The sequence below is a fragment of the Lepisosteus oculatus genome, chromosome 17, assembly GCF_040954835.1.
Source record: "Lepisosteus oculatus isolate fLepOcu1 chromosome 17, fLepOcu1.hap2, whole genome shotgun sequence".
In the NCBI taxonomy this organism is placed as follows: Eukaryota; Metazoa; Chordata; class Actinopteri; order Semionotiformes; family Lepisosteidae; genus Lepisosteus; species Lepisosteus oculatus.
Genome location: NC_090712.1, coordinates 10,490,306 through 10,509,780, shown reverse-complemented (window position 1 = coordinate 10,509,780; position 19,475 = coordinate 10,490,306). Strand labels below are relative to the sequence as shown.

Genomic DNA, 19,475 nt, shown 5'->3' with positions numbered 1-19,475 from the left:
AAAATCGAAGTGAAATAGTAATAATTAGATTATCTGGTCTTTTTTTCGTTTTGAGCTAAAAGGCTAAGAAAAAAAATCATTTCCACAGTGAAAATGGTAAATAAGGTTGGTTTTATTGCTCTGAAAGAGTAAAAGAAAATGCCTTCATGTTCTGTCCTCATATCCTAAAACTGCACACAGCAGGTTATAAACAGAACGTAAGATACCTCAAGGATGACAGAGAGCTCTCTTATTAGGATTAATTCTTTAATGATCTAACTGCCTGTTTTCACTGATGGTAAATTGCTGTCCAAAGGCTCGTAACTATAGTCTTATATTTCTTTATAACCAGATTCAACTGGCTACTACTCCTTTTTGAAAAGGATATTTAGTAGCCAGCATGATCAAGCACACTACATTCTAGAGTCCCTTTTTCCTCTGAATAAAATGCTTTTGTGCTTGAGTAAAAAGTCACTTTGAAAGACAACGAAGGCTGACAACAACAGTCCAAGAGAAGTCAGTTCCCTGGTGATGGTGAGGAGGGTTGTTGTAAGAGGAAAGTAGATCTATCAAGTACTTTGCTTGCTTCAAAACCAGACATCATCCATTTTGGTTATGAATGAAAGCTTTCCAGAAATAAAAGTCACAAGATCAGCTAGCTCCGGTACTCAAAAGCCTCAGGCATGCTAATAAAAAAAAAGCTTTGCTCACCTTCTGCATAACTATTATCAGGTATCTTCAACATGAAATGTAAAAAAAAATGTTTTTTTTGGTGGAATTTACTTTTACTCCAGTATACACGGAAAAAGAGCAGTATACTTTTGTAATCTATTGACATTAATTTTATATTCATAATGCTGTCTTGACACCATACACTGATTAAAAAAAACTGCTACAGCGCAATCTAATTTTATGTGTCAACACTGATAACTACATCTGAAAAAGTGCACGTTTTACATGGTGTGAAAACTGTAAAACGTATCTTTGAAGTATCATACTCCCTGACTTCATGGTAGAGAGACACCAGTAACATCCTGAAACAAACCTTAAGTAACAAACCTTAAGCTCATCAGGAATAGTTTTCTTAAAAACATGCTGCATGGGTAGAGTGGTGAATAACACAAGCCATTCCTAAAGTCTGCAGAAGAAATAGTTCCAGAATATTCTGTTTATGTTACATAAACATAAAATTGTCTACAATACCATTTTTGTTCCAAATTTCAATCTACAATGTATTTGTGTTGAGATGCTTTTTATTTTATAGCTCTATGAAGTGGCAAAGGGTGAAATACTCTGTGTTAATGTGCAAGACACATTAAATAATATATCTTCATTAATACTTTGTACTAATTTACTGGACATTTAATGTCATAATTTAATGTGGATTTTGAGATAATACAACTAATTCCTGTAATAACAGAAAATAAAGAGTAATGGTTTTCATTATCTTGAGTTCATTATTGTCTCTCTTAGTATATATTGTATATTTTCTTAATTTTTGTAGAAGGCACTTGTGATAATTAAACTTGAACAATATACATTACAGGTTTTTACTGATTTTAGAAAAGTACTGTAACTTGCTATGTCAGATAATGTATGTTTGTGTATAGATGCTGTGAGAATAATAAGGGCTCCTGACATTTCTTCTTGTAATGTGTACTGTTTTGATGTAATCTTTGTATTTAAATATCTACTCAATTATTAAGCATTAGAGTTTTTGAAAACAGAACAGTTGCAATTTGTGCTTTGCAGAGGTTGCTGGTTTCAAAGGCACTACTTTTACATCTGGTAAATATATGAAATTCAAAATATGGGGCTGATATTTTGGAATTAAATCATTAGCGACAAGACAATCCATCCCAAATAATGTAGGTCATTTATATGAAAAACAAGACAGCCAATGAAATATTTTACACCATATACTGTATATCTACAGTATCTACAGTATGTAGCATGTTGCATACTATGTAATATCACAGCTTGGTTTTATATAAGAAAATAACATTACACAGAATAAACTGCATCACAATATTCAAAAAGCCCAGATATGCAGAATTAGGCTTTGTATTTAAAAAAGGCTTTAGTAAGCATCCTCTTCACACCCCAGATAACCCTAAAATGCATGACTTCAGGAGTACCCACTTATAGCAGATATTTGCCAAAATAGACTAAACGACAGTATTGGAGTTTCTGATTATATATTGCTTGTAAGGAGTGTGTCAAACGTGCATGCTACACATTGTGCCTAGAGAGATTGATGTTTTGTCATCCACCTGCTTCAAAGCTGTAAAACCTGCAGCTGCAAAAGAAAACCTACCCAGCTACAAAATCTAAACAAAGAAATGTTAGTGGGATGTTTACATTTCTGTGGAGGAATATCTCAGATTCAATGATGTGATGGAAAAATGGTTTTAGGATTACAGAGCCTGCGAAAGGGTGAGTGCTAAATGCTTTTTGTTTGTGATAGCAATGAACAATATAAAACGAATTGCTTTGATTCGGCTTTATGGAAAGCCTAGCATCTTCAGAGAGAGAAGCTGCCTTTTCTGTCATATGCAGATTGCCGCAGTCATGCAATATGCAATGCTAATAAAATTCTAAATGAAAGCTTATACATTTTTGCATTGGGAAAGGCAGCCTGGCTTGTGAGGCATGTTTTTTTTTTCTTTTTTCAGTGTCTAAGGTTCCTTTTTCCTTTGAGCAGAATGATCTATTGTGCATTGTTTATCGCAAGCCATGGTCACTTCTCTGGAATGCAATTGGCTAGAGCTACACCGTGTGGGTCTTGCACCCTGCTTTTTTTTTCAACAGATTCCTTTGAAGCAAGACAAGAGCAGAGGTGGCCAGTTTAACTTGTCTTTTTTCAGTTCCATTATGCATGCTTTAGAAAAGCAAGCTAATAGAATGTACTGTTCTGCACCAGTGATGGACATGCTACATACATAGGAAAATAAAAAGGGTGAGGAAGTATTTTAAAATTTTAAACAGATTTGGAAAAAAAATAGGTTCTATTTCAAGAGCAGAAGGTAAAAGCAATTACATTTCAGTGTTCATCGTACAGGTTGCTCAGTTACAGAATGCATGTTAGTATACCCTTCCATGCAATATGTATATATACAGTATGCCCTTTGTATGTTAATTAATACACAGTAAATTGATGAAAGGGAATAGCACCTTAGTACTTCAATAAACAGTAAATAAGGACATTTTTTCGTCAGGTTTAAAAGATAAAATAATTTCATATGCTGAACATCTTTAGATACGTAATGTGTGTGTTTACATGTTCTATATATTTGCTAAGACACCAGGAACCAACAGATGGAAGTCAGTACCTTGTTGCAGTCTCTTTTATGGACTAGGTTCTGTATGTTTTTCGAATACTGGTGTTTTGTGTAAGCTGCTTAGTGCTTTACTTCACTCTAAGCTACATCTTCAAATGCTAATTTTAATTCTTCCAATTCAAATCTTTTTTGATGAGCTGGAAAACTGCCACAAACATTTTTAATAAATAACGTAGTCTCGTAAATTCATGTAAAATTAATTTAAATCTGTTTTTTGAAATTGTACTTTTTTAAGTTCCTGTTGTGATTAAAGTGTAATTAATTAGGCTGTTAGAAGCTAATATTGCTGCAACAGCAAGCAGTACTACTTTGTTTACCTTCTGTACATGTACTGTTGTATATTTAATAGTGCTGTTAATGTTAAGCATAATTTACATTTTCAAATCATGTAACATATTACAAAACTAATATATTATGGACATAAATGCATTATTTTGAAGCAATGATTTTAAATAAATGTCCAAATTGGATTTGACATAAATGCAAATTGTTTGCTTATTTTAATATTATATACAGTGAGCAGTATATGTGTATTCTTTTTGGGAACAAAATGGAAAATGCAAAGATTGCAGGAAAGGATCGTGGGCTTTCATGTATATAGACCTATATGATTATAAGATCATATAGGGTGAAATACTTGTGCTGTGCTGTTTAACAAGATTAACAATCCAGATGTTTAATTATGGTGTTGTAAATCAACCGTTTCTATTTAAGTTTATACTTTAACATCAAGAACAACAATAATACAAATTTATAACTACAGTAAATGTACTATTTTTGTCTGTGAGGCACATCATCATGAATATACAGTATGTGTTACCCAATTCAGTTCAGCAACTACTGTAAAAACCAAATGACCTACAGTAAATGGGCTGAATGACCTCTTGTTTCTAACCTTTCTTATGTTTGGATGCAGAAACTTACAATTACAAAATCGCCAGTTTATGATTGATAGCACCATTGACTAAGAGAGGCTGGGTTGGATTTTGGCCTATGGAGTCTTTCTGTGTGGAATCTGCATGCTCTCTGGTTTTCTCTAGGCTGTCCACTTTCCTCCCGCCTCATGAAGATATGCAAGCTAGGTTTGATTGGCTGTTCTTAACTGTGCCTTTTTGTGTGCTTTCTCACTTTGCAGCAGAAGTTATGGAAGGAGTCATAGTAATTCAACAATATTTTTGCCTTCTCATTGATTGTTAAAAAATAAAAACAGTGGAATTTATTAAGAAACAATCAGAATGTTTTAAAATCAGATTTACAGAAGGTTTACCAACCCAAAAAACACTTTGCATTTAATTTTAATCAAAATGCTGTTGTTGAAGTGCTAACTCAAAACCCAGCTATTGTGAATACAGAATTTATTCATATAAGGATTTATTTGACAGGTTTGTTCGTATCATGGCATGTTTGTAGCATTTCAGAGGTGACACAAAAATTGTATTTTACAAGGTCTAGCATATTCATATAAAGAAACACTTTAGATATGCCAATTATTTAATCAATTCATAATTAATTGGTCAATTTTGGTGGAACAGTAAGTTCAACTCTAACTTGAATGTCAGAACATCCCCTATGACCATTACAATGTCTATGTGCCCTGGCAGTCTGTGCCATGCTATTTGCATTCTGTTTGCACTATTGTTGGACACTGTTGGTAGTGATAACTTACAGAGGTGCAGTAAACTTGAATGCACCACATTACTGCTGCAGCACATAACTTTCAAATATCTTATTTGTCCAAATAGTGAAATGAAGTGTAGATGTAAATTTTTAGCCCTTGTGTTAACAAGCTGAGATTGTATTGCTAATAGGATTCAGGATTTAACAATAAATGCAGGAGAAATTTACATTCCTAATTAAATTGTTTACTGAAAAACAATGTACAAGAACAGCAGTCTGCAGCATTTGTTTTTACTTAAAGCTTGTTTTTACATTTATGCTGCATCAGTTTCGGCAACTAACAGGTTAACATCTGTGATAAAGTACTGAGGTGAAGTCTTAGCAAAGACTACAGTACTTCTTAGATAGGAGTGAATCCAGCTATCTTTCAGACATGAATTGATCGGATTATGAGGGGTGTATTCCATCCCTAAAGGGAAGCCAAGCAAGTTGGATATAATTGACTTTGGTTTTTCAATATCCTGTGGTTGCTATACTTCCAAAGGGGATACCTTCGAGGGTAAATAGCAGAATGGACCAGGTTTGATCAAGTTGGCAAAGGATTAGAAAGAGATCAATATCAGCAGTGTTAAATTTCAGTATGAGATCTGTAAAGTTACTCAGTCAAGGTCTTCTGTACACAATAAAATCTGACCCAGCACTAGAGGACTGTCCTGAAATGCCCCAGAGAAACACAGTCTTCAATATTGTTGACCTGAACAGGTTTTTACATACTGTAGTATTACAGTTTTTGAAAGGTAGATCTAAATGCAGAAGGTACTGTAGTCCTATTTCAGCTTTAATATTGTAAAAGTACAGTGCTATAGTCCAAAGACTTCATGTACTGTATTTCATGATTTCAAAACTGTATTTTTATTTGCAACTGTGTAAAATTAATTACACTTAAAAATGTACATTTAATGTCCAAAAGGAGAAAAGTTGCAGCTTTCAATGATAATGCCACATGACTGGACAGTGAAGAGGATTGTACAGTTGCCAAAGATCTCCCAATCACATTTGTCTAATCATGTCCAATTCCACTCCTTGTAATAGTCATTGAGTAGCATTGCCCAGATTTGAGCATGAAATAATTTGGCTACAGTATATCCTCAATTCCAGGCAAAAGCTTTTGTTTAATGGCCAAATTAGTATTTCTATTTCCTTGTAATACTGTACAAGCCTTAATCATTTGTCAGTGGCTGAGGTTTGATGCTTAGGAAAGTTATAGAATTATATAATTCCCCCAGTGAACAGACAAGCTTCACTGTGGATTTCCTTCATGTCAGATTGTGGAGTGTGAGAGTACCCTGTTAAGTCACATACTGTACCTGTGTGTGCAGTAAACCTAAGGCAAAGAAGACAAGTGAAACTAAATTCAAATGCTGTCAAGGCAGATTGTTGGCTATAAAAAATGTCTGTGAGGCTGTGAGACATTACTTTTTTAATTTATATAAAATGTCGTTAACATTCACCATCACAGTTTATTGTGTTGTAAGTCACAGTTAAGGAATGTGATTTTTGTTAAAGGTCTCCCCAACATACCCCCACCCCCTTTATAAGCAGCAACCCTGAAAAAACAGTTATGCCATTGATTTGTGATTCATTTTTTTCTCAAACTGTGTATTTTCATTACATAAAGAATTTCACACTGTATAATTTCTGGGGAAGCAGTCAGCCAGTGCAGAAATCAAACAGATGCTGATAATTATTTTCAACTGTTCAATGATGTGTGGTATTACACTATTTGTAGTGTATATTTCTTTTGTATTTGTGACACTCAATATATTAGAAGACAAGTAGCTTCAAATTAATTTGTTTTTATCCTCACTTAAAATATGAAAGTGGTTAAATAATTATGGATGTAAAAATTACACCTCATGAGCAATGTTGATGTGGTTGAAAGAGGGAATAGAAAAATATCTTTAACCCCAAACAAGTAACTGGTGAGGTGGAAGTAGCCTGCTTTATACTGTAGGTCTTTTTAAAAATCAAGCATACTTATAAAAAGGCATATATTTTAAGTTTGTCTCAAAATTAACCATATGGACAGGATATTTGCACATGAATCCCTCTGACATGCAGTTTAATAAAAATAGATGGAAATAAAGGTAAAAGACAAGTATGGGGTCTGAGCACTAGTAACAGCATAGTCAAGGAAACAGTTGATTATTGTAGAAGTACAAGTTAGTATAAAAGGAAATACAATTTAAATAATGTTTGAAACTAAATACATGGCCTCATTTGTAATGCATTAAGCTTTTCCCCAGAATATATGTAAATGTACAAAAGTGGAATATACTGTAATATGTACTGTATGTCTAATTAAGGTGCTCAGCAGACCAAAGCAGTTCTCCCTTATTGATCTCTCTCAATTTTAAAACTTTTAATCATATTTCACACTTTCGTTTGTCAGCTGACCAACATACAAAGAACCAAGAGAAAATCTGCAAAGCCTTCTAAGTTAAAGTAGCTCATTACGTTCTTAACCTTAATCTCAACATCACTTTTTATTTATCTAGGAGAATACTTTGCCTTTAACCCCCACCCATCCCAAAAGCATCAGGTGTTCATTTGGGATATTTTAGTGGATTACATTTCTACCTATTGAACCAGACAATAGATATTTAAATAACAGTTTTGTGGGTGTAATTTTTGAATCCTATATACTGTAGCTATGGCATAAGCAGTACTGCTTCTTATATAATATATATTAGAGAATTTACTCTAAAATCTTCATCTTCATTTATTTAATAGTAAACCTAATTTCTTAACTTTGAAGTTACAGTACAACCATTTGAAACATTTTACTTATTGATAATGCAATGAATGAAAAGACTACATTAAAATGAAACAAACAATGGAATTGGTTTGTAGTCTTAGAATAGTGTCTCCAATAGTCTCCTTTAATTTTTTCTTTCTTAAGATCATCATTGGGTTTTGATACAAAGGAGAACACTTTTATAAACAACACAAGGATATACTTTGACTTTACCTTTGCCTACTGCCCTGTCTCTCTCACACCTGAAGAAGGCTCCACGGCCGAAACGTTGTGTTATCTTTTTTCTTTTTTTCAGCATGGAATAAACCTTTTACTTGTTCCTTTACAAGGATATAACTATTTGCAGTATACAGACCTTTGGATCATTATGGTATTAAAATGTAGACAAACCTGAGCTGCTTCAGAAAAAAGGCAACATATAACAGAATTCATATAAACCTGAGTTACACAGTGGACAAGTTTGTTACAGTTAAACCACCAAATATCAAACATCATGATTCTTATTTCATCACTGTAGGTTTAACTGTTTGGTTTTTAATACTGCACGGTACATTGTTTTGTTTCTATTTCTGTTAGTTTGTTTCATAGTTCTATTACCTGCTTCTAGTTCTATTTTTTCTTCATATTCTATTAATTTAGACAAAGAGTCTTGCTTTCTGATGTTCTTGTACTTGAGCATCACCTGCATTCTGGAGCAGGGTAATTTCCACTTGCTGAGAAGCATGCTCAACTTCATTTGAAAGTTGGATTTAAGGTAATATAACATGTTCCTGATATTTTGGATAATGTCCGTGACACCTTTTGCTGTTAGAATTGAGAGTCTTTCAAAATACAGATCTTTTCTTTTACTGACAATGCTCTCAGAAGTTATTTGTATCTTTATCCTTTTTGACACAGACAACTGATAATTTGTCGAACCATCTTTTTAATATGCTTTGACCTCACTTTACGTTTCTTGAAATTAAATTACCCAGATTAATAATTTGACGTGTTATTAAATTAATAACGTTTTGATTTATTAATTTTTTGTGACCTACAATGGTCTGGTTCCATCCAGGGCATAATAATATCATAGAACCTATGATTATGAAATATGCTTATGGTTGCCTTGACCTTCATCAGGAATAAATGGCTTTCTGATAACAGGACTGTGCATTCTGTTCACTTATTATAAAATAAAATGGATTTTGAACTATTTTAGATAAGGTTTTTAGACAGATTTGGACACTCCTCAATACAGAATGGTGAGATGTGGTTTAGGCCTGGATTAAATGAAACTTCAACCTGCATATACATCTCAGTTTCAAACTTAATATTCACTAGAGGGTTTTGATTGAGTAGAAGCAATAAACAACGGACCCCTGCCAAGTACTGAGTTTGAAATTTGCAGTTAGTAGAGTTGTGACATAATCCAATCCATTTGTTCTATAGCAAATATCATTTTAGGGTTTTGCATACATTTCAGTAAAATATTGCAATTCTTCACAAAACTAACACCTAAAAGAGTGGGCTTCAACCATTTTGGTAAAGAATTAGGTTTAACTTAAAGGATCAATTCTTTTATTATTAAACTGAGTCTCAGTAGGGCAAAGTAATACATTCTGCATTGATCTTTTTTTCTAACCCTTTATTGCCATTTTTTCAGCCCACGTTAAAAATATGTTAGCAGGAATAACGATTCAACATAGAGACTTGAGGGAAAAATCCTGTACAGTATTTACATTTTATTTTTATATCGAAATACACCAAGGGTAGTAGAGTCCCATTTTCTTTAAATGTAAAATTCAGCTGTTGATGTTCTAGCATGTGTTTGCAAAGAATTTTAGGTTTTACAAATTTTTGGATATTTAATTTATATATTTGTCATCAGTACTAAGTACTGTACCTGGCTCACAGTATCAGTCAAATACTGTGCTGTATCAATATCCAAACTTTCCATAATTTAACATGAAACCTAACAGCATAGTAGTAAACACTACTGTATGTACACAACTTGACACATTACTTATCAGTTGTGGTAATGCATCCATAACAGCTTTGGCTCATTCATTATGGCTTAAAATGGTACATTAGAAATTCACTCATGGTGCAGCATCTCAGTTAAGGCTAGAGAAGGAGTGTATTGAACAAATATGTGAAAATGAACCTAACAGTTCAGGACGTAATGATCGAGACAGGGAAGGTCATCTTTCCGTGCCTGTGGGCTGAACAGTCAATACCCGATCAATAGCTTTTTATTAAAAATGTTTAGAATGAAATAAAAATCTATCTTGTTTTGTTTGGAAGGGGAGCATGAAGCTGTTTCTAGCAGTATGCTGAGACTCGTTTTTTTGTGCATTCACACAGAGAAATATTGGTTGATATGCAACAAAAATAAATTATGTACTAGTGCTTGCCAGAAAATGTAATAACCATCTCACATTGATTTTGAACATTATAATTGTTGTCGTTATTATTCCCCCCAACACATACAGACTATTGGTTATTAAATAAGTAAAAATAGACAATAAAACTAATCATGATTACAGTATATGTTAAAACATTTAGGAGTGAATAAATTGTCTGACTGAAAAGAAAAACTATAAAACATCTCCCCATACCTGCTCCATCCATAATGCACATAAATAAGCTTTTAATCCCCTACAGAGAGCAACCACTAAAAGTATTATAGAATTTAAAAGAGCATCTTTATTTAGATCTTGCCATTCTTTAGATGATTAAAATCAAATGTGCCCTGTTTATTTTACAAGGTTTTGTTCAAAGACTGGAGAGAAGTAGGGTTGAAACACTAAAATAAAAAAAAAACATGGCTTACAATTATGGTTCATGTTTATCTTTCAGAAGATGCTTCAGAAGAAAAACAAAAAAAAGGAAATGTGCACTCAACGTTAAGAGAACAGAAGACTAAAACCGACAAATTCCCCAAGAAATGAAAGACCTGCAGAGCAACAAGGTGAGTTTGAGTGATTAGGAAATATAGATTATCAAAATAAAAATATCAGATTTTGAATCCACCTAGATAGTGTAATTAGGATTGACTATCCATAGATTTTTATTTAATGTCTTTAAGTTAGAGAATTTGCTTTCACAATAAGAATGTTCTAGTGGTGAAGGCTATACATTAATGACCTTAGTACCCTACTTATTTCGGTGTATTTACCATTTGAGTGGCATTACATTATACATCTTGTGTCATCTTGTGTTTACAGCATAAGATTATGTCTGTTTCATCATTTCATTGTAACAGTAATTTTAGTAAAGGATATTGGAACATTTATGTCACACATTAAATGGAAGGACACAGACACTGATAAACATTTTAGATGATAGTGGTTTGCTTGTAAAATTGTCAGAGCTGCCTATCTAGAATGCATATGCGTACATATACTGCATACAGCTTGACGACCTGAAGAATTTACACATGAGAACATGTCCCTGATATACTATTTTGAAAAAGAAAAAGACTTACAAGTGTTGAAAGTAATAAGAGCAGTTTTCTGTGTTTAGTTTATCTGAGTCACAGGAGATTACAGTGAGTAAAATATTTCAACAGTTGTATTAAACCTTTACGTAGCTTAACATTTGTCTTCAGCAATCAGTGCTAGTTTTGAATGTTCCAATTATAAACGTTGTGTGTGTATCTAGATCCGCATCTGTAATTGTAGAATCCAACCATTGGACAAATTTCATATGCTGTTTTCAAAAGCAGGCAAAGCATTCAGAAGCAAACAAAGTCTCTGTTTTTTGTTTTGGGTTGTTTATTCCAAAAACAGAAAAAGAAACAATGTAGTACTACATACTTACCAAAAGAGGGCATCAGATGCTTTAAAAATTTTGGGCTGTTATGTTTAAATGAAATAGGTACAGTACCACATTATTAAATGAATACATCAGATGCGTAACATTTTAATTTATTTAATAAATTATATACATTCAATTTTACAACCTAACATTGTAACATTGTATTTACTTTTATTACAAAATGGTGTAAATCCTATCAATGTTTGAGCCAGGTATGAGGTTTGTGGTGTAGAGTGATTTATTAGGCACAAAGAAGAACCCAAACACTACAGTCAGATGTAACACATGCCAATTGTATGAAAAGAAAGTTGCAGTATTGTAAAATAGGTTCTCATCTGAAGCAAAGTTGTGAATTGAACAAGCCAAGCCAACAATGAAATCACTAGTAGTTATTTTAAGTTTTCAGTTTTGTCTTATTCAGCGATTAACTTTGTAAAAAAAAGACTTTTTGTAGCTTTCAGATAGAGAGTGCACCTTTTTCTTTAATAGAGAATCACTGGAAGTATGACCTAATTTGATTTTCATTTTCTTTTGATAGAGGTCTTAAACACTTAGTATTAATTGGAGCATCAATTACTTTCTTACAGTTATTAAAGGGAAAGGAAATAGACACAGACATATAAGTTGCATGTGATAATTATTTTGCTGAGCTTTCATCAAACATTACGTGACGCTTTGTAATGGAAGGGAAACTGTCCCTGCAATTAATTTAATAAAAGTCACGGCTATAGTTTATTCCGCGTGCTATACTGTAATGGAACAAAACTCGAAACCATGTCTTTGTTGAAAACATAAAGGAAGCTAAAGAACAAGAAAAAGGTGACAGAAATAGGAAAGGCTTCATCCCCAGAGACTGCAGCAGTTGAAATTCCCCATCGCAATTCAGCAGTATCATGGCAGTCCCCTGTGAGCTATGGTGAACACCCCCAAACAACCGCACAATTTGGCACAGTGTGCAGTCTTTGTTCCTCACAAGGTCCTGCAGAGGAGCGGCTGTGATCTTGAACTACCCTCTCCCTCCACCAGAGGGGGAGCTCCTCAGTGCAGTGCTCCAGCTCACCAAGACGGCCGATTTGACTGGCTGTTAGAGCTGGCACTGTGTTCACCACCCAAGTTGTTCAGGGGGTACAGAAAAAAAAAATCCCCTCTTCATCTGTTTAACACAAAGCGTCCAACATTGCAGACATGAAAAAAGAGCGTCTATTTGTTTTGGTTTCCTTGTAACTCTACTACTTTGTCACACAAAACAAGGTATATTTCCACGCTCTCAAAATGAGGTTGCTCACATTGTGTTTAAAATAACCTTGTGAGTTATACCAATGTACTGTATACAGATAACAGTTCCAGTTTTTTATGAGCAATGTTTCTTCCATGACTAGCTCTTAACTTTAAGTATTCATACTGACTCGCATACAGTGCTGTCTTTTTTTTTTACTGTGGATGTATTTGTGTAGCAGGCCTGTCTTTCAGCAGCTTGTCCCAGGAACATGACAAACTTCTACCCTATTTTCACACATATATTTCTATTTTTATAAAATTGTCAAAGTTATTCCCTTATTTCTGTTGTAGTAATGTTAAAGCTGTACAATTCTGTGAAACCTGAAATTCAAATATATCCTTTCTGCTGTGGTATTGATTAAATGAAATTTGTGACTGAATTTTGAGGGAAAGAGTTCTTTCATTAAAAACGTAGTATATCTTTAGGTAAAAAATCTGTAAGCTCATTGTGATGTTAAGTCCCTTACAGTCCATTAGTCTCTTCTCAGTTTTAAACTGAGATGTTGTCATGACTGAATTGAGGACTTGATAAATTGTACAAATTGTGTTCAGATGTACTAATATATCTTAGTACAGTGGGTAAGAATACAATGTTGTGAATATTTTCTTAAAATTAGACTCAAGACATTGAGCCAGTTGATTCTTTCAGTCCTGATTGTTTCAATAAAAAAAAAACACATTTTCATTAATTTTGTTATAGAAACAACAGATGTTAGAGTGATTTAGATATTACACAGAAATTCTAAACATAAAAAAATACGCTATTTTGAAAGAGTGTCTTTGGAAGAAGCAGTTAAACAATTGATGGAAGAGTATTTTGTGACATTCAATTCAATTTTTAGTTTTGTTTTATTATTGATATTAGTTCACAGGCTTTGACCTGTTATAGCTCCTATAAACGTACAGTATGAGTTAGTGAAAAGCTGTTCTAGTGGTTTGGCAAATGTTAATAGAACAATGGGAAAGACAGAAGTTAATTGTTCCTGTTCTGTAATTAATGAAAAGAACTGTGAAGCAAATTTATTAGTTTACAAAAAAGAACTGAGTTTACTAATTTAACTTCTGATTATTCTTCAGCTTTTCTCTTGGTCATTTATGTTTTTTTCTGTACCATTTAAGCAGTACATGGTATAGATAAAGACTGTCAATACAAATAAGAACATGCCTTCTGGGATTACCAGTAAATAGACTGCCAATGAAAGGGTGAATATTCCGGTTCCACAATAAAGTCTCACTATTTTTATTTAACTGTTGCATAGACTGATCAAAGGAAGCCAAAGTTTTCATGAAGTGTGTGATTCTGCTTTAGAGAAGCAACTTCTGTGCAATATCCTATTGTGAGTGTAATATCAAAGAAAGAGTAAGCAATGTCTATTAATAGTCATCTGAGCAAACACAGGCCATGGTCCTAAGTGAAAAAAATAATCTTTATTAAAAGATAATAAGTCACTAAAAAGAGGTCTTCTGTTCTCAAATGTTTTTTTTTTCCTAATTAGAATCACAGTAGGAAAATGTCATCCTAAAAATGCCATTTGTTCCTTTTCAGTTGCCAAAGACTAGATGGGTACTCCTTTCGAAGCTCACCTGATGTTTTCAAAGAGCTTTTACATTCTCATTGGTGTTTGTGGGGAACCAAAAACAGTAATGCTGTCATGTTTTAAAACAAATGGACTGCTGCTGCTAATATAGTCCTACCTAGCTATTAAACAAAGCTATTAAACAAACCTGTTAGAATTGTCCTAGTTTTATTCCATGTTTAAATCTTGTACAGTAAATAGGTTAGAATTTATATATATATAATTCTGCTGAATTTGCCTTTTTTATTTGCAGAAATGCAAAAAAGTCACTTTGTAGAACAATTAACTAGCAACATTTTCAGAAATTCTTCATGCTGTTACACTATTTTGTGGTAGATGTACAGTAGGTTTAGTGCATCTTTATTTGCACTGTTGTCCATTTAGATCTGTCACTCTGTAAACACCATTAAAACAACATAAAGATTGAATGTTTATTTGATCATTTACAGTAAGTGACTTGGTTCTGCCAAATCAATGCCCCTACGTGAGCACCAATCCCAGTTTTGTGCTGCCAGTCAAATGTTCACTGTTGAGCTCCTGTTTTTAACAGTTGTTTATGAAAAAAAAGTCTCAGTGTAAATAATGAGGCATATGTCAGCAATTATGACGTGAAGTGGAAAGACTCATATTTCCTTACACATAAGGTCCCAAGGATACACTCTAGGTTTCAGGTTAGGAAATCTTTACTTGACTATTTCCTCTTTTGCTTCTTGTTTAAGATAAACAGTGACTAGAATATGATCTCCTTTTTGGCTGGGGGATCTCTTTTTGGTGCAGAAAATCAGGGAGGGTAACAACCTTGGTGAAACTGAAGTACTGTATGTTTCTCCCTGCTAATTCTAGTTCAGTAATGATGAAACAACATCCAGACAATTATGTTACGCCTATTTTATCCCTCGCCTTCTCAGGCTTGTCTTGCTCAATTTTGACCTAAAAGGTTGATACTTAGCAAAGATTGCTAACACTGTAGTGTTTACACATCTTGGTTTTGATACTGGTCTCTGATGTCTCCTGTGTGGAGTCTACATATTCACCCCATGTCCAAAAGGCTTTTCTCCAGGTACTCTGGTTTACTCCCACAGCCCAAAGAAATCTTGACAAGGTTCCTTTACTCTCTAAAGTGTGTGTATGTGCCTTGTATTGAACTGGAATCCTATTTCAGGGGTAGTACTACTTTGCACTTTGTGCTTAAAAGGAAGGGTTCAACCCCTAGCACTCTGAAATTGAGTACAGAGTAGAATTTAAAAAAAAATAGAACTTTTGATTTTATTTAAGTGTGCACTGGGTGTTGTTGAAACATCCTTAATTCAGATCACTGCATATTCAAAGTCACACAGTTACAGGGACACTGTCAGATGTTCTAAAACTCAAAATAAAAAAATGTATCTAATCAGTACTGGCAGAACGCTTTGCTCAGTTTTAGTCATAATGATTATGAAGAAGAAATAGATACTTTAAAGAGACAAAAAAACTTTAAGATGATTAGTTGTTGTACAGATTCTTGGCAGAGTAAGCCTGATATTTTGCTAGAACACTAATCCCTGCTTTGAAAAGAGACATTTTTGCAGTAGGTTCTTTAGTCCACCCCCTCTCAATTTTAAGACCCGTGTCAATCTCAAAGCCCCTTGCTGTTCTCATTTCCTGTGCCTTCCGGCAAGCTCTACTATTTATAAAAATTAATTTTTCTTTTTTTTTTCCCCGCTTACTTGTTTCATATTATGCCCTGGATGGGCAAGTGGCCAAAAAGGTGGTTTGAATCCATCCAGTTTCTCACACCCAGAATTTCTGCAGTACTTGTCTTGTTGCTTTTCAACATTGTAACTTTCTTATTTCAGGGGGTGGTTTGTGCTTTTTTCATAGAAGTATCTTGTTTAAATTTTAATAATGTTTTTTAGATTACATTTCCAATCGTTACATGTTTAATTTAAGTTGTTTCAAATGGAAAGTATTTCAGCAAATGCAATGTTAAGAGTACATTTCAGCTAATTAGTATGTCTCTTCCATGGGCACTTGAACAGCACAAAAACTTATCAGTGAAATGGATATTGAACTCTGTAGACAATGTTTGTAAAACGGAATTATTAAAACTCTATTAAAACAACTTTTTTTTCTTCAGGTAGTAATAAAATGTTAGCTTCATTTCTGGTCAAATCTTCACAGGTGCTTAATAGACATTTTATGGACATACTGTATCCCTCTATTCAATGAGTTCTGAGGTGAAACTGGAATGTAGAAATTTTGTAATGTGTAAATGTAAAAATGTGCAGTGGTTGCAGATCAGAAATTTCCATTAGAACATGTGCTTTAGTTAGAAAAAAGCAAAGGTCTGTTGAATGAATGAGCACTCTATGCCAAATGACTGCTTGATGTCTATTTCCATCTCAAGCAATGGAAACATATTGAGATGGCTGTGCTACCAACTGTATACTATATATCTTTGATTTCGGAGAAGCAGAGTTTTGGTTTCAAAGAATCAAAGAATAATGTGTTAAGCAATTTACACGTGGGCACTTAGTCATCACTATTTCCATTTCACACGGTGGTGATGGTACAACTTCGACAGCATCAGCTTAGATGACCATGCTGATTTCCTTGACTTTTAATGTTAAGGGGTACCTGTTGTACTATGCAGTGACAACATTCTTCTGGTCATGCTACTGTACTGCCGTCTTCCAGATCAGTCAACTTGGCCTTGACAGCCTTGTGCTCCAACAGCATAAACAGTAATAACAAAATAAAAAAAGTTCAAATAATTATGAGTTTTAAGGGTGAAAAAGAGCACAAAGGAACATTTAGCTGCTAACTGGACGTCACTTCTACTGGTCATTCAACCATTTACTTATTAATTATTAATAATAATAATTGCTTACACTTATATAGCGCTTTTCTGGACACTCAAATCAAAGCGCTTCATAGGTAATGGGGATCCCCTAATAGGTAATGGGGATCCCCTCCACCACCACCCCACCTGGATGATGCAACAGCAGCCACACTCACCACACACCAGATATCAGTGAGGAGGAGAGCAGAGTAATGAAGCCAATTCATAAATGGGGATTATTAGGAGGCCATGATTGGTCAGGGCCAATGGAAAATTTGTCCAGGACACTGAGGTTACACCCCTACTCTTTTCGGGAAATGCCCTAGGATTTTTAATGACCACAGAGAGTCAGGACCTCGGTTTTACATCTCATCCGAAGGACGGTGCCTGTTTACAGTATAGTGTCCCCATCACTACACTGGTGATTAGGACTCACATGGACCACAGGGTGAGCACTCAGTTTTTCCCTGGAGGTCTCCCATCCAGGTACTGACCAGGCTCACACCTGCTGAGCTTCAGTGGGTTGCCAGTTGTGAGTCACAGAGTGATATGGCTGCTGGCTGTAGTACTGCTGGCAGTACTGCTCAATGTCTGCATTTATGAAGCAATTATCAAGAGTGGGTACGAAGTTGCCAGAAATACAGTAGCACCATGCACCAAAATAAATGCGAAAGAGAATGCTTTAAGAACTTACTGTATTTATTATTGTTTAGGGAATCAAACATGGTTTCAATCACATTTCACAACATAAAGTGCTGTTGGAGAGTTCTAAATTGAAAAGTAGAATTCTCTGTAAAAGACTTTTGTCCCTGATACTAAGAATATATAAACAAAATTTTTCTACTTTATTATGTGAAACATTTTAAGTGATTCCAAAACATTCAATTTTCCTTGTGCTCTAATTCCTTTACCTTAAGTTTAGTACTGTGGTTAATGTGGGAACAATACAGTATACTACATTGTGACTTTCATCAGAGGGTGCCAATTAAACATGTACAGAGATTTGTTTCCCCTTTTTACCTTTTTTTAAAATTATTTGTTAGAAACACGTAAACATCTGAAATTCTTTTTGGAAAAATATTGAAGTGCTTTATGTGTTTTATCAGTTTTTACATATAGTAGCAGGGACATCACAGGGATGTCAGATTCTGCTTTGACTTTTGACCTCTGTAAAAGTATGATTATTTTAACTTTCCATCATTCCCTGGAGCACTTTTTTAAGTGCTATTGTATTTTTTTAAAGAATGTCTTTGATTTGAAGTGTGTAGGGAAGCTTTCAGCACTGGAATCATTACATTTGCTTTAGGAAATATCCAAATTGATTAAATAAGGCAGAAAAACATACAGTTTCTTATAAATATCAGAACCTAAAAGCTTGAGTTTACAATAACATCTCAGGTTGCTTTGTAACCAAGGTCTTGTAACAATTAAAAATACTTGGCCCTACAGTATATTTGAAATATGGGTCCTCTGGATTTAGGGCCCAGGATGTTTTAAACCTCAATACATTTCAAATCATGCTTATGCTAATTGCTTCCATGTAAGAGTTTCGTCATGATAAAGATTGTTGTAACAGGCCATGGTATATAGTAGGTTGCACAGATAGAACATTTTATGGTATTTTAAACAATATGTGTATGTGAGATGTAAATTACAATTACAGCATGTATGACAGAACACCCCTTTGCCTTCCTACACTGTAAACTCTAAATCGCTTAAACTGTAGGACAGAGTAAACAGAACTAATATTGATTTGTAGATTAGATTTCATAAAATACCAGGAGATTTTGAAGATTTGTTTTTAGTTTTTGGCAGTATAAACAAAGGAATGTATGTAGTGTATATAATGAAGAGAGGGAGCATTATTATGTTTTTCCTGACATGAGTAATTATGTAAACACTGCGTAATTGTGTAGCTGCCCTGATTTGGGGAAAAAACCAAACAAAACCTTGTTCTTGTGCTTTACCTTTTAATGGGATTTATAGGAAGGCAAACATCCCAAGCCTGGTTGAAATAACATAGCCCAATATAACACAATCAATGTATCGTTTGGAAAAAAACCCTCTGAAATGATGTTTTTGTGTTAGATAGAAATGTATGTTATGTACAGTATATAGATGTTACGCCTGCTGGGATCCGTGATACGAGTGGAGAAACAATGGAGGTTTGGAGACTTGTTGCGTGGCTGTACAGTGCAGCTGCTTAACCATACTGTAGGGCTTTTTAGGTAGAAAAGTGAAGG

At 34.1% G+C, this 19,475-nt stretch overlaps 1 long non-coding RNA gene across 7 annotated transcripts in view; it reads left to right on the top strand.

The window, feature by feature from the left end:
- The first annotated feature begins 2,107 nt into the window (after positions 1-2,107).
- The window catches only part of LOC138223889 (uncharacterized), a 455,431-nt gene continuing 438,063 nt past the window's right edge, over positions 2,108-19,475 (top strand). For all 7 annotated transcript variants that reach the window (XR_011182303.1, XR_011182302.1, XR_011182300.1 and 4 more), the window contains exons 1-2: positions 2,108-2,415; positions 10,597-10,708. This is a non-coding gene — a long non-coding RNA (uncharacterized lncRNA). The remainder of the gene's footprint in view (positions 2,416-10,596; positions 10,709-19,475) is intronic.